At 36.4% G+C, this 12,620-nt stretch overlaps 1 protein-coding gene across 6 annotated transcripts in view; it reads right to left on the bottom strand.

Annotated features, from left to right (window-relative positions):
* The window catches only part of LOC148023115 (uncharacterized), a 52,118-nt gene extending 51,917 nt beyond the window's left edge, over positions 1-201 (bottom strand). For all 6 annotated transcript variants that reach the window (XR_015693612.1, XR_015693611.1, XM_087696116.1 and 3 more), the window contains exon 1: positions 49-201. The gene's annotated coding sequence lies outside the window, so the exon portion shown is untranslated. The remainder of the gene's footprint in view (positions 1-48) is intronic.
* Between the last annotated feature and the right edge of the window lie 12,419 nt (positions 202-12,620).

The raw sequence follows: 12,620 nt of genomic DNA, 5'->3' as shown, positions 1-12,620 counted from the left end.
TGGTTATTTCCGCTTTCACCTAATGCGTGAGGAGCACCAGATACTCACAGACGAAGAATGGCAGGCGGACGCGAGCTGCAGAGTAGCTTGAAAGGGAGGCGCTCCGATGGACGCTCACCCTGAGAAACCAGCACGGACGCAGAACACACACACTGCACAATGTGCGAAATACCAGGCCACTTCCCTAGTCTGTTCAAATGAATGGGGTATACAGGCTTAATTCCACGTTGTGACCCCCCCTTAGCACGAAATTAAATTATTCCTCAATACGTGATTTTTCTAAAATGTGATTAAAAAAATGAAAAAATGATTTTTCCCAACCTGAAGTCAAGGTGAGATTTTTTATTTTTTTTTAATGCGTGAATAGTTGATATTATTGTCAAATAAGTATTTACAATGTGCCTTAGAGGTGCCACAAGCACATCCAAAAGCCTACTTATTGAAGGATTGGGAAGAGAGCCGAGATCTTCAAACTTTTGAAGAGGGCTAATGTATCAACATGTTCTTTCGCTAGCGGCCAAAACAAGGTTAATTGCACCCCTCATGTTTTCCTAAAATGAGATTAAATGAAATCAATAAGTGCTTCTTCCTAACATCAAGTTAAATAAATTACTAAGTGCTCTATGAAAAATATAAGAGATGTACTTAAGCTTGTGTACTAAGTGATTTTCATCAAATGAGATTAAATGAATTAATGCATGATTTTCCTAAAATATAATTAGACTAATATAACAAACTTTTCTAAAAGGAAATTAAACAAATCCTTAAGTGATTATTCATATCATGAAGTTTTCCTACAATGGAATTAAATAAGTCAGTAAGTGATTTTTTCTAACTTGAAGTTTAATAGATTACTAAGTAAGCAATATGTAACAAGTGTGCGCCTGAGCATTTGCCTCTACAATATCCTTTTTGAAAGGAATCAACATAGATGTGCAACGAAACGAAGATGGCACAAGATATGGAGGCTCAAGCAATCTTCTTCTCTCTTCTTCCATTCAGTAGGATACACACAAAGTATCTCACCAAAATGATAAATACCTTTTGACTCTAAAGTCTCTTTATGCACAATCTCATTTATTTAGTGCATACATAGGATATAGACTTAGCTTATGTTATATTTCTCAACACTCCCTCTCAAGCTCAAAATAAGCTTGCAAATACGATATCCCAAGTGCACTTCTAAAGTGCTCAAACTTTTCTTTACCTAATACTTTGGTAAAGATATATGCAACTTGGTCATTTGTTTTAACGTGTAACAAGTCTATCTATCCATCCATAACTTTATCTCTAATAAAATGATAGTGTACTTCAATATGCTTCATCTTTACATGGTAGACTCGGTTCTTTACCAACTTTATGCTGCTAACGGTATTACAATATATGATAACTCCACCATCTATCTTAATCCCCATATCACATAGAAGTAGTCTCAACTATGCATTCTCACATGCTGCCTAATGCTATACCTCTACAATTTGCTTCTATGATTAACAAAGCAATTGTGGGTTGCTTCTTGTTGCTCCAACTCGCCATGACTAAACCAAACGAAAAAGCCTAACCACTAGTGGATCTCCTATCCATAGTACTTTCTTACCTAGTTTGCATCTGTGTATCCAAACAATGTAGGTCTTTCTCATAGAACAAGCCATAGCTAGTTGTCTTCTTCACATATCTCAAGACTCTCCTCGCTGCATCTCAATGTAACTTGCATGGCTTTTACATGAATTGGCTTTCACTCCCACTGAATAGCTCAAGTCTGGTCTTCTTATGGTTAGGTAGATCAAGGTACCAACCATCTTCCTAAACATAGTAATATCCTCAACATGTTGTCCATCATCAACCATCTTTATGTCTTGATCCAATGGTGTATCCACTAGCTTATGTGCAATCATCCCACACTTCTCTACTATTTCCAATGAATATTGCCTCTGCATTAACCAAATCCCACATGGAGTGTCAATCATTTAAATGCCCCAAAAGTACCTCAATAATCCAAGATCTTTGATGTCACATTCCTTGTGTAGCCCATGCTCTAGCTTAGCGATCTCTCTTTTAATAGTACTTGTAATGATAAGATCATCAACATAAATAACCACAACCACCATTCCATACTCTCTATGTTTGACATAGAGTAAATAATCAGCCATGCTTTGCTAAAATCCTATGCCTTCCTTAACTTGCATACATATGTGGACACTTAGGGTGCACATACCCTTCTACCTATTCCATATATCCTTTCTCTTCCAATGTATCATTTAAGAAAGCATTCTTAACATCCATTTGATATACATTCCATCCATAAATTGAAGCCAAGGCAACCACTAATCTCACTACAGTCATATTTTCCACTAAACTAAACATCTCCTCAATGTCTTATCTATATATTTGTATATAACTCTTTGCAACCAATCTTGCTTTGTATCTTTCCAATGAGCCATCCAACTTTCCTTTGACCATATACACCCACTTGAAACCAATTGCTTTCTTGCCATAAGGCAACTCAACTAGATCCCATGTCTCGTTCTTGGTCAATGCATCTATTTTCTCGTCCATGGCTTCCTTCAAATCTTTACTTTTAGTTGCTTTTTCAAATCAAGTAGCCTCTACATGTTGCACATAAGGTACCATATATGCATAATGCATCTTCATGAAGCCATCATATATAAACATGTTAACTAGATATCTTACTCTATATGATCTTCTTAACTAAGGTACAGTAGACAATGCTTCAACCGTTCTTGCATGTGGTGGTACATAATTTCCTATACTCTTTGTTTTTTTATTTCTAACATGTGGTATCCTAGACTCATCATCCATAGGCTCGTCTTTTGAACTTTCACCCATAGGCTTCTTTGCTTGTGCAATTTCTACCTTCTTTTGTTCACTGCTCAACCTGCCACTCCATGGGCTACAGCTTCCACTACTTTCTTCATGGACTTGGGATCCAAACATGTCCTCCATATGCTGATTTGTTTGACCATTGTTTGTTATAGTTTTCTTCATGTACCAACATCATTGCTGTTCTCAAAAGCATCCATCTCAATTGTAGCTTTTGGTCTATACCAAGACTTGTATTCATTGAACCTTACATCTCTGCTTATGTAGATCTTTCTAATGAAAGGATCATAGCATTTATAACCCTTCTTCTCATCCAGATAGTTAAGGAAAATACATTTAATAGCCTTCAGTTCCATCTTCCTCCTCAAATCATTAGGGACATGAATATAGCATACACAATAAACACCCTACAGTATGCAGTTGTAGGGGTTCTTCCACACATCTTCTCATACAGAGACATGTGATTAATCAAATTTGTAGGTGTCTTGTTCATCATATGGGTTGTAGTATGCATTGCCTCAGCCCAATAGGTCAAAGGCATATGCATTTGGTTCATCATAGAACTTGCAACTTCTGCAACGATCTTATTCTTTCTTTCTACAACACCATTCTAATGCGGTGTATATCTACATGTAATGTGTCTCTTAATCCCATGATCTCTCAATCTCAAGCACTTTATGTGACTCCCAAACTACTTTTTTGCTATAGCTTTGAACTCTAAAAACTTTTCAAAAGCTTCACTTATTTTTGCAATAACTACACTCATGTCATTTTATTGAAATCATCAATAAAAGTGATATAAAATCTACATCTCCCACCCATAGAAACATTCTAACATGGACCCCAAATATCCAAATGGACCATTTCCAAAGGATATGTGCTCTCTCTCTCTCTCTCTCTCTCTCTCTCTCTCTCTCTCTCTCTCTCTCTCTCTCTCTAGAAATGGGAGTCTAGACTTCTTACCAAATCAATATGCCTCACATACATGATCATAGCTGAATAGTTGACATAGCTAAAATGTGGAATCCCACAAACAACATGTCTAGACTGCATTTATTTCAATCTCTGCAAATTAACATGCCCAATTCTTCTATGTCATAACTCAATATCCTTATCTTGTCCATGTCTAGTCTTAACAAACATAGAACTTTGTATGACAGAAGTTTGTGCATCCGAAGGAAACAACGTGCCTTTCTTTTTACCATGAGCAATCAACCTATCAAGTTCTCCATTCCTAAACTCCTCCATGAAGCAACCGTATTTGCGTCTTGCCCACTTTTTGTTTTTACGCTATTTCGTTTTGACGTCCAGATTGGGTAGAGCTTACTTGCAACCCTTGATTAGACATTTGTTTAACTGAAGCCAAATTTTTAGTGATGGCAGGCACATACAAAACATTCCCAAGCTTATTCTCTATCCCATCTCTAATCACCAAAGGAATACTACCAATATGTGTTATCTTATGCAATGTATCATCTCCCATTTCCATGTACTCTTCAGTTTGCACTTATTGCTTTCTGTTAAACCATTCTTTGTGATGTGGTATATGGTTTGATGCTCATGAATCCAAAAACCAATCATCCTCTCTAAGGAAATGCATCATACTTCCAAGTATACATGCTCCATAGCAAAGAGATGACCTCTAGGTAATGAATTACCTCTAGAACATAACCAACACTACTATATCCACCTGTGTAGTGCCCAAACTAGGTTGTTCCTCAACCCCCAGCCATAGCATTCTGCTTATGATAGCACTCCCTCTCAAAGTGACCAAATTATCCATAGTAATGACATGCACCATCTTTGTGGACTAGAACGTCCACAACCACTATAGTAGGATCTACCCCTATCTCTAGGCATAAAGTCTCCAAATCAAAAGAGCTTTGACCACATGCAAAGCTATCTCCATGAACATATGAAGATCCTCTAGCTCTAGATGAGCTACCACAGCCTCTCTCATGATAAAACACACTATCTTGGCTTGCATTTTTCCCACTTCTAGATGCATTAATGCCCAACTTAATTTCATCTACAAGCAACAAAGCAACCAAGTCCTCAAAGTCAAGCATAGAGCCACCCCTCACATAAATAAAAGTGTCAAGGGACTTATATGCAAGTCCAAGTCCATTCAAAGTAACAAAAACCAAATCATCATCATCCATAAGTGCATTTATCACAGCAAGGTCTTTTGTAATTTGTTTTAACTCTACAGCATAATCACTAATGCTTCAATTCACACACCATGCACTGTGCAATCTCTACTTTAGCTGTAACTTTTTTGCCTCTATGCAACCACCATACATAATCTCAATGATCTCCAAAGCATATTTATATATACTAGCCTTTTTTATGTGTGGGATCAATATCTTTGAAATGCATATAGATATCTAGTGCAAAACCTTCATGTTTTCACATGTCTAGGCTTTGTAGGCATTCTTTTGTTTCTCTATGGGCTCATTAGTTAGTTTAGAGCATGCATATTCACTTGTAATGAGGTCCCATTGACCTCTACCCCATTAGAAAATTCTCCATGCTGTAGGACCATACAATGTAGTTGTTCTTAGTCAACTTGTCACCAACAATGCAAGTAATCTGTGTGGTTTTTGGCAATATGGCAGCTGCAATTTCTGAAAAATCACTAGTATGCAATGTGCCAACCTCTATCCAAGCACATGAACAAAGTTCAAGCATCAACCACTCACATTTGAGACCAAAAAGCATTAAAAATGCCCAAGAAAATACACATAAACTAAGTCCCACTACTATGAATATCATATATGTGTCCAATTGCTATCACATGCACCCATAGATCATGTCCATATGTCATACATTAGTTATCTAGCAAGACATAGTGAAAGCAGGGCTTAAATGGTGCCCATACTACCCAAAAGCATCAAAAGACAAATCTAAAATTGACCATTTTTCTTGCTATTTTTTGCAAATTTTTAATGCCAAGAATGAACTTCTAGACAAACTCAATTTAGAGTCAATTTTGTGAAAAAAGATTGATAGTTTTTACCCTTCAAATTGGCACCTAAAAATGGCATAAAAACCAACATTTTAACCTTGAAACAAGTAGTTCAATCTCCATGTAGTGTGAACATAGAAGGGGTGAACTAGTTTACCAAAATAACTAGTTCAAGCTTCTCCCAATGTGAAACTAGAGTTGAAAATAACCAATTCTTCTTCTTCTAAGTGTGAACACTCCAAAAGAGTAAACTAGTTTAGTCCTTTGCAGGCGTGACTTGGATTGTGCCATTTTTGAATGGCCAAGAATCGTGCATCCCTTCTATGTGCAGTGAATGGATCAAATATGGCAACAATATCCTCTCATTCTATAGATCTGAATTTAGAGCTTGAGCTCTATTGTACCATAAGCAATCACAAAAAAACTATTCTCTCTTTTCTTTGTCTTTGTAATGATAAAGCCCCTACTTCAAGTGGCCCTTGAACTTTGACAAGCTGGCACTATACTTATCTTTCACAAGTAGGCCCCAAGCTTAGGCTACCCACTAGCTTTTGGCATCCAATACATGAGCTTATCTAAAACCAACATTGATCAAAACCTTATTGCCATACATCATTTCTTGTCTCTTTTGGCTTCCCAAAAAGCTTTCAAAGTGAGCACCAATGCTTGAAATCCAAGCTCCAATGGCTTCACAAATCTATGTACCTATGTTGGGTGGATTAGATGAGGATTTGTATATGATTTAATGGTCGACAACAACCTCTCAATTCAATGTGGACCTCAATTTGTCATGCTCCTCAATTTGATATTTCACTTTTGCACTCCCACTTTAATACCAACTGAAATGAATCAATATAGATGCACAACAGAAGGGAGATGTCACAAGATATGGAGGCTCAAACAATCTTCTTCTTCTTCTTTTTCGTTCTCCTCTCTTCTTCCATTCAATAGGATACAAACAAAGTATCTAACTGAAGTGATGGATATCTTTTGACTCTAATGTCTCTTTACACACAACCTCTCATATTTTTAGTGCATACATAGGATAGAGACTTAGCTTAGCCTATGTTATATTTCTCAACCATTTTAAAAAAAAATTGAGATTCATGTTCATTATAAGATGTAAGTACTAGAATTCCAAGAGTGCATATCAAGTTTTTAAGATGTAAGTTTATAAAAGTTGTTTGAAAGAGAGCCATGGTGGGTTGCAAATGCAATGCAATGACATGTAAGAGAGTGAGAGAAAGCACACACAAAGTTTTTAGTGGATACTCGGTTACCTTTATTCTTCATTATCTTCACTTACATATGATTGTAGTGGTATATACTAGTACAAAGGGTGCTCACTTGCCTTTTGGCCATTGGCCTTTACCCCAACAACCTCCCACTTAAAGATCAATGTTCCTTTAGGGGAGAATAAAAAGTGAAGATACTATCCAATGCCCATTAACACTCTATAATGTACAAAGCACTTGAAAGATAAACTCTTCGAAAGAAGATCTATATGGCTATAATGCTTATTACAAAAATATTCTCACACAAATCCCCATGTAAGAAAGTTGCCTTAATATCCATCTACATGAGATCCTATCTACCTTGGCAACCAATGTAAGTACGAAGGTTGGTCATTTTAACAACTAGTGAGAGGATATCATCAAAGTCTATAACCTTCTCTCACCTTAAAGCCCTTGACTAGCAATCTTACCTCGTACTTGGGCAATGCATCAAATGGATTCATTTTCAACTTGTAAACCCATTAATATGGTAAGCCATGCTTGGCAGCGCTAGGCAAAGAAACCAACTTCCAAGTAGCATTCTTGGCCAAAGAGTCCATCTCTAATTGCATAACCTTCTTCCACTGATGATTATTATCTGTCATCGTAGCATCAACATAACACAATGTCTCACCACAATATATAACCATGATATTGTCAAGAGACGATTCATATCTCTTTGATGGTCTAGAGAATCTTAACACTCACTCTACCTAAGCCCCTAGTTGTGCTAATTGTCTACCATGCCTAATATGAGGTTGTCCATCTGCCTTTGACACTCCCACCTCAACATTTTTTGGTTATCCAAGCCTTGACTCATATGGGATAGGTCATATCTACTCATGTTGTAGTTATACATCCTACTAGAATACAACCCTGCATATCTCAATGAACTTGATGGCGTATTTATGCATCTTATCCTCATTGAAGATAATGCCATGGTATATTCTCAGCTTCAAGATCCCAAAGATGGTAACCCATCTCACTCGAATCTCCATATCCAAGGACGATTCACGTCTTAGACTTAGGATCAAGCTTGTTCCACTTTTCCTTAGAGGTATGCAGATAAGCCTCATAACCAAACACCTACAATTGATCGTATGAGGGTTTCTTACCAAACCTCACATTTTTTGAAATTTTACCATTCAATACCATGTTAGGTGATCGATTAATCAAGTGAACATCTATCTTCACAATGTTAATCTAAAAACCATAAATGAGACTAGCATTTAATAGCTGGAGAGAGAGAGAGAGAGAGAGAGAGAGAGAGAGAGAGAGAGAGAGAGAGAGAGAGAGAGAGAGAGAGAGAGAGAGAGAGAGAGAGAGAGAGAGAGAGAGGTAGAATTTGAACATCCTAAACTCCAATACATGGGGGAGGAAAAAGCAAGGAAATCAAAGTTGCACATTATAATTTTGTTTCTCTTGTAATATTGCTCCGTGACTATTGCAAAGTGACCTTGCATTCCTTGCACTTATATTGACACATTAGTTGAATTTTATTATGTTGCATCTTTTGAAAAATTTCTAGCTTGCAAATCTTGTGGTTGTCACATACCACTACTTTGCCCTCTTTCAAGCATCACAAGAAGATTGGCTACATATTCAAGAGGAAGAACATCGACTTCCTTGTCATGAGTTACATTTGTATTTGCATAAATATCCTCTTTCCTAGGCTCTTTACATAATGAGAGGGAGTTTAGTTCATGGATGCATAAGGAAAGGTCTTAATGGCCTAGATATAGTTGGTGATTCAATTTCTATCTCAACGACCTTAGGTGTAGGGTCTGTTGGCTTTAACAGTGTTAGAGGAGCTCTTGTTTCATAGATTGAGTGTATGACTACTAATGGGGAACAGTTTGTTATCATATTGGTTAGGGAGGGCTAGTTGTTTAAGTGCTCTATATGCTACAACATCACAATCGTATCTACTATCGTTGGTACAAGTCCTCACTTTTCTAGGCTCATGGCATGTTGAGGAAGGTGATTTCTCCCACAATGGATACAATGGAGAGTGGGTTTGTATAGATATTGATGTCTCATGCTCTCTACAAACATGAAGAGTTCCTAATTTCATTGTTGTAGACTATAAGATTTTAGGATGGTTAAAGAGAAGATTATAGGCATCATTGATGTTACTGCCATTGTATAGAGATCTTTGAATGGGTATTGGGCTTGTTAAGGTGCTTCGTAGCTTTCAAATGCCAACTAGAGTGAAAATCAAGGTTTTGCACTGAATTTTTCTCACCGCTTGGTTGCCACTTACCACTTACTATTGGATAAATAAGATTGACTACAAAATACCCACTCAAGGTAAAAAGTAGAGTTTTCACCTTGAGTTGTTATTTTTAGACCCTAGCAACTTCTGTTGAGCAAACTTGGTCTCCACGCATGACTAGTGGCACTAGAATTTTCTTATCCATACACTAGATCAAGTTTCGGTGTGATGGGCTACTAAAACCTTCTTAAGTCAAATTAAGGCAATAACTTGATCTTGAATTATCACTTTGAGTTTCACTTTCCAACTCTGCAATGCTTGAGCACCTCTTGTCATTGTAGCTTGACCCTTAAAATGGACCCATGCTATCAAAACAAGAGTTACAAAAGATTTCTTGGACTTTTTAGTTTTCATCATCAATTCACCCAACTCAATATGAACTTAATGTTTTTGCCTCGAGTTGTTATTTTTTACCCGTTTTGGCAAGCAATCACTTTAGCAATTCTTTTGATGCAGTCTAGATACTTAACAACACATAAGTTCTCTTATAAAGCTTTTAGGTAACTCAAGTTTGACTTAGGATGAAACTTTCTCAAGTCATAGCAATGTCCAATTGTTTTGGTTCTCGAGTAACTAGTGATTTGTAGGATGTTCCATGAGGTGAATACAAGTTATCAAATGGAGGAGTTGGAGTGTCTTACCACCTAGAAGGAACCAAGCAATTTTCATCTCGAGTTGGGAACTTGAGAAAATTTAATAGCAAGGTGAAGGTTGAATGCAACTAAGGTTAAGGTTCTCACTCTAATATTCAACCTAGTGTGGTCTAGAAGCAATCAACAAGCCTTCAAGTCTCAAGTACAAGTCAAGTTCCTATTCAACTCAAGTGAAAAGTTTTCCACCACTTGGTTAGTGTTTAAGTAGGTATATCCAAGTTTTGAAGCCCTTCAACAATGCCCTCAAATTCAAAATGAGCCCTTAGATGAACCAAGTTGTTAAGTGGGTTTAAGGTTGGAGTTTGCCTTGCACTAGCGAAATATCTGTTCGATGGTTTTCACTTGGACTTGATGTCAACTCAAGGTGGAAAAAGGTAAATTGCCAAGAGGTGATGAATTTCAAGTGCTTATGAAAGTAGAGATAGACTTGATACTTGGATACAACTCTTGCAACTATGCTATACACAAGCTAGATGTTTAGATGAAGATATAGTGCACCTAGATTGCTTGCCTTTTTTGACAAAGGCATAATTCACATGGATTGCTCAATGAACCAACTCATGATGAAAACCACTCAAGTAATGGACGAAGATAAGATCCAACTTGCTTTATGATAGCACCATTGGGTTTTGAGGCCCTCAAAATGTTCACTTCTGTACAATGTCTAACCCCTTTTCACTTTGTCTTGTAAATTGTTAACAACAACATTAACCTATTTCTTGGGTGCATTGCATATATAAATTTCCAATGGCTCAAATATTCTGAGAATGATATGTAAACACAAGTCATTTGGGTCCAATATTGATATTTAAATAGCATGATTTTGGATGTTGGAAAAATAAAAGTATCATTGCCATTTTACATAAAACCAAGATCAAAGTACAATGCAAAATGAACTGATGAGATTTGGAATTTGACTTTTCATCCCTAACTACTCAACTTGTTTTGATGACACAACAAAAGTAATGGGATATCTGCAAGCAATGAGTTAGCTAGGGGATGCGATAAAGCAAACAACTTGTTTTGATGACTAATGGGATATCTGCAAGCAATGAGTTAGCTAGGGGATGCGATAAAGCAAACAAAAAATAAGTAAAAATGATAAAGACAACAAAAAATAAATAAGGAAATCACTTACAAGTATGAGCTCTAGTAGAAATTCAAGTTTAAGGAGTACAATAAGAACAATGCCTTTCTTATACAAATAGATGATGAGCAATTAGCAAACTTTCTAACTCATGGGATCACAATCAGACACGTAGAGCCAACATATTAAGATTTTCCTAAATACTAGTGAAGCTCACGTGCAAGCAAAGATAAAATATAAGAAGTCTTACTTAATTGCTTAATATGTGGTAGACTAAACATTGGCGGCTAACAAACAGAAAAAAAAAAGAGATGCAACAACCACAATTTGCGACACATTGGTTGTAGAAATTTACATTTTAGAAATTTTGATGACAATTATTTTATATTGTAACAATAGGTGTAACCACCCCATATCATTGCAACCAAATGTCAAAATTTTGAAAACATGAACAATGTATATATCATAATAGCTTTAATTCGAGAATGGGATACATGCACACAAAAGACTTTCATGTCTACCTAAGTTATATAGTGAAAAAATGTCAAAAATTAACTACTTACTTGGTTTGCATGCGTCACTACTTTTTGACACAAATCATATGGTTCCTCATCTTTCAAGCAAGGCACATATTTTATATCTAGATGGAGGAAAATGATGCAACATGTGAGAATTTAATATGTTTATGGCACAAATTGAGATAAATGAACCTATAATGTAGCCAATATAAGAGAAGCACATTCATTGAAAAGAATTGAGAAGAACCATAGATGGCTACAATAAAGATTTTGCTTGGCAACAATACTTATGTATTAGTGGAGAGAACAATAGAAAGTAAATACCTTCTTAAATTGCATGTGTGATATGCCAATCCATGCAAGTGGTCATTGTAATGCAATAAATTTAACTTGTAATTTGATAAGCAATCACAACCAACACATTGATGTGACTATCAAGAAAATATTGTTGCAAAGACTTCACATGCTTCAAACAAAGGTAAAAATGCCCAAGGACATAGAACACTCACATTTGGAAAGGAACACATGAAATAAAAGATTGAGTCAAGCTTGATGTAATGTTGTGTTCAAACTAGAAAACCTATCTTTGTAAACAAAAGAAATAGGCGTTTGCAAAGAGCTAACAAATATATTGGCCCAAGGTAACCCCCAACTTGTCTAGCCTCTCTACTCCATCTTACCCCTCCTATGATCACCCTACTAGTTGTCTTTTCAAGTATTGAAATGTTGTGGACCAACTGTTGCCATCACCCTTATTATGAAATTTGCCATTTTTCTTGTTCTTCCACTCATAGCAATCTTTTCTTAAATATCTATTTTTATTACAAAAGAAGCAATCCACATCCTTATTGCTGCAAGACTTACTCCTTGACTTAATGCCTCTCTCTTGAGGGTTTCCCCTAACATTTGACCTTCCTCTCATAGTGAGTGCACTAGATGTCTTTGACCCTGCATTGTTCTTTTCATTCACCTCATCGATGAGAAAATTACTCTCAATATTAAGG

Source organism: Lygodium microphyllum, chromosome 16 (genome assembly GCF_053477565.2).
Source record: "Lygodium microphyllum isolate KBCC chromosome 16, Lygodium_microphyllum_v1.1.10, whole genome shotgun sequence".
In the NCBI taxonomy this organism is placed as follows: Eukaryota; Viridiplantae; Streptophyta; class Polypodiopsida; order Schizaeales; family Lygodiaceae; genus Lygodium; species Lygodium microphyllum.
The sequence above is the reverse complement of the archived record's forward strand: the minus strand, read 5'-3'. Positions and strand labels throughout refer to the sequence as shown.